General features: G+C 38.3%; 1 pseudogene; it reads right to left on the bottom strand.

Annotated features, from left to right (window-relative positions):
* Positions 1 to 2,339: 2,339 nt before the first annotated feature.
* On the bottom strand, positions 2,340 to 3,001 carry LOC147499306 (secreted RxLR effector protein 161 pseudogene; annotated as a pseudogene).
* Between the last annotated feature and the right edge of the window lie 1,038 nt (positions 3,002 to 4,039).

Below are 4,039 nucleotides of genomic sequence, written 5' to 3'. Positions count from 1 at the left end.
TTTAAATAGGCTGCTATTCACTACTAGAAACATTTGCATGCGTGGATAGTCAAATAATTACCTACCAGGCAAAAAGCACATACACTAGCAATATAAAGCAGATATTTACAGTATAAGACGAGATATCCCACTACAAACAAAAAGCTAAAAACCAAAACAACAAACAGACACAAGAACTAACAAAAACATAGTGACAAATTCAGCTTCTCCGGCCTTTTAGTCCCAAAGAAATTGCATAAACCTAAAAGTAATCTCCTTGAACTCCCTCTACAGACTACAACTAACACCATAGGAAAAACAATCCTTTGAATTGAAGAATCAAATGTGCATCAATCCTTTCGAACCAATGCCCTAAAATCTTCTCCATGTGCACCTAAGACATGTGTGTCCTTTAATGTCTGAATGTGTACCGTTAGATATAAGATAATAGTTCGGATACCTATATCTAGCTTCCTAATATTTGTGTGACGTGTTTTTCCTTCATGATTTCCTTTTTAAGTGCAAGTCACGCTAAAATTTATTTGATAGGAAAGCTGTTTTGACATGGCCTTACGGTGCTAATCCAACATATGAAGCTTGATTTTCAACATTTTTTACAAGACAATGTGAGACAATCATGCTTTCATAGAAATGGTCCGCGCTCGCTACAAATCTCACCCCCCAAGTGCCCTATATTTGCTTTTATATGTGATTTTAATGACAACACTTACATTTACGGTCATTCCTATCCACGCATGCAAATGTTCCTTGTGCTTCCTGGTCCAGTCGTCGTGTCTATTTCGAAACCTATCAATGTGGCATGCGTGTCTATTTCTAGTACAAGGCAAAAAGGGATTACTTAAAACCATATTAACTTCTAAATAGTCAAATAATTACCATTCTTCCAATAGCATAACTACCCATAACTGTAAACAAAGTAGATTAATAAGGTAATCAGAAACATACAATAAGGATAACAACAGTAAAGACACCATCTCGGGGCTTGTTAAAATCATTTCGGGGGTTCTTTTGCACCAATCATAGTTGCCCAAGAAACCACAGTTTTCTCAACCATTTTATCAAAAAGCGTACTAAGGAAAGCAACAAGTAGCTCAAAACATAACATTATAACATTGAAATTATATAACAAACATATAACAAAATGGGTGTCTAGTAACTGTTCTATTATATAACAAAAATAACATTATAAAATTGAAAAATGGGTGTCTATAAAATTGAAAAATGGGTGTCTTATAGTAACTGTTCTATTATATAACAAACATAACATTATATAACCCGCTCAAACATAACATTATAAAAAAAATAAAAATAAAAATAAAAAAAATTGAAAGATAGAACAGTTACCTTTAACAGAAGTAGTATAGTTTCATAGACACCAACTGAGTTTCTCTGTGTACTTTGTTAACAGAATAGATAATTCCGTACTTTGTTAATTGAATTGAGATCGAGAGTTTGTGTTTGTGGGTTTTAGTCGAATTGAGATCAGGGTTTGAAACAAAATCGCGAAATCAAAATCGAAAGTGTTTGTGTTTGTGGGTTTTGGTCGAGCTTGAAGGGTTTGAAACGTAAATCGCTAAATCAAAATCGAAAGTGTTTGTGGGTTTTGGTTGGGGGTTTGAAACAGAAATTGCTTTTCGAAATGGAATGTTTGTGTTTGGGGGGTTGCGGTTTGCAAATTTTGGGCCCAGTTTGGGGGTGTACGAGTCCAAATTGTGCCAACACAATGGGCGACTCGGTCGGTCGCCCAACACAAATTGGGGTCCGGCAGTAATAGGACTCTTTATAATTCAGATGCTTCTGTTTTTCCTATAAATAATTAAAAACATAATAAACAACTTAAAACAAAGTTTTCCGATCCATCAATCTCATGGCTTTAGGCAGGCGACAACACTCTCTACGTAAGGTCGGAATTTGTACTTTGTTTTAGGATCAAGCTCCAAATATCTCAATTGCTGCAGTAGGACATCATAAACATAGGACTGGAGTGATAGGACTCAAGTCCAAGTTGACCCCACCGTTGCACAATCAAGAATCGACCATTTTCCAGAGCAGCCCTAACACGCAATAAATGTTAGGATCAATTGATCAAGAACACAAAACAATTTGATTGAATAATCTAAATCTCATTAAGCAAATTCTCGGCTATATAAAGCCTTACAGCATCACAAAATAACTACCCACTAAAGCACCTACTATATCTTAGTGGGTGCGACTAACAGCAACAATACTCAAACTAAACTAACTGACCCTAAAGACTCGGTCATTATTCCTATTACTCTGGACACAAACAAGACTATTTCCAACAATCCCTCCCTTGAACTTATTGCCATGACAAGCAATCAGTTCACATCTGGAGCAGCACACACTCCCAATTCTTCACGAAGTTTCTTGAAAGCTCCGAACTTAAGAGGCTTTGTCATTAAATCTGCAAGCTGATCTTGTGAACCACAAAATAACAGCTGAACAACACACTCCTTAGTAAGATCTCGAAGGAAGTGATAACGGACCCTAATGTGTTTGGTGCGGCCATGAAAAACTGCATTCTTGGACAGTTTATGGCTGAAGTGTTGTCACACATTATCATCGTACTTCCTTCCTGATCATGACTGATTTCCTTAAGAACTTTCCTCATCCAAACTGCCTGACAAGCGCATGCTACAGCTGCAACAAACTCTGCCTCAGTAGATGACAATGTTACAATAGGCTGCTTTCTTGATGACCAGGCTACTGCACCTCCACTCATCATAAACACATACCCCGAAGTACTCTTACTGTCTTCGATATCTCCTGCATAATCACTGTCAGTGAAGCCAACTAAATCACTAGCACCATTCCTTTTGTAGAAAACACCATAGTTCACCGTCCCTTGCAAATACCGGAAGATTCTTTTGGCAGTTGCAAAATGTAGTTGTGTAGGACTTCCCATGTAGCGACTAATGAGGCACACCACAAACATAAGATCAGCCGAAGTTGATGTGAGATACATCAAACTTCCCACCATTTTCTTTAAACAAAGGTAGCATCCACCTTGGCACCATCTTCATCACTGCAAAGTTTCTGCCCTGGAACAATAGGATTTCTAACAGAATTGCTTTCTGCCATCTTAAACCGCTTCAAAACCTCGGTTGCATACTTCCTTTGGCATATAAAAATACCATCGGATTTTTGCAAAACTTCTATTCCCATAAAGAACTTCAACTCCCCCAAATCAGTCATCTCAAACTCCCTCTTCATAGATCTCTTGAACTCATTCAACATCTCATCATCATTGCTTGTAAACATTAAATCATCAACATAAATACTCACAATAATAATTTTACCTCCCTTCCTTTTGACGAAGAGTGTTTGTTCACTAGGACTACACTTGAAACCTTCCTTGAGAAAGTAGGACTATATTCGACTAAACCATGCCCTAGGTGCTTGTTTTAGCCCGTATAGAGCCTTTTGAAGCTTATACACTTTCTGCTCACTCCCTTTCTTCTCGTACCCCTTTGGCTGTTCTACATACACATCTTCCTTCAACTCCCCATACAAAAATGCCGATTTGACATCCAATTGATGGAGTTTCCAGCCCCTTTGAGCTGTGAGAGCTATTATCATCCTAACCGTGTCCATTCTAGCCACAGGTGCATACACTTCTGTGTAGTCAATTCCCTGCTGTTGAGAGTACCCCTTCACCACGAGTCTAGCTTTGTATTTACTGACCTCCCCAAGCTCATTAAGTTTTGTTTTGTAGACCCACTTTACCCCAATCTTCTTAGCTCCAGAAGGCAATTCCACCAAATTCCAGGTCTGGTTTCTCTCTATAGACTCAATCTCTTCATCCATGGCCTGTCTCCACTTTGAACTCTGAATCGCCTCTTCAAAAATTCTGATCTATCTGTGATCATCAGCACCATATTTGCTTCCTCTTATTCTGCTTCCTCTTCTTCTGATAATCCTTCGCCTGAAACATAATCAACATTCCATATGGGAGCTCTACAAATCCTGCCCTCCCTTACTACCAAATTCTCCTCTTTGGCAGGTGCAACATCTTCAG

The sequence above is a fragment of the Coptis chinensis genome, chromosome 5 (genome assembly GCF_015680905.1).
Source record: "Coptis chinensis isolate HL-2020 chromosome 5, ASM1568090v1, whole genome shotgun sequence".
NCBI lineage: Eukaryota > Viridiplantae > Streptophyta > Magnoliopsida > Ranunculales > Ranunculaceae > Coptis > Coptis chinensis.
This window is presented reverse-complemented; position numbering and strand designations above follow the sequence as displayed.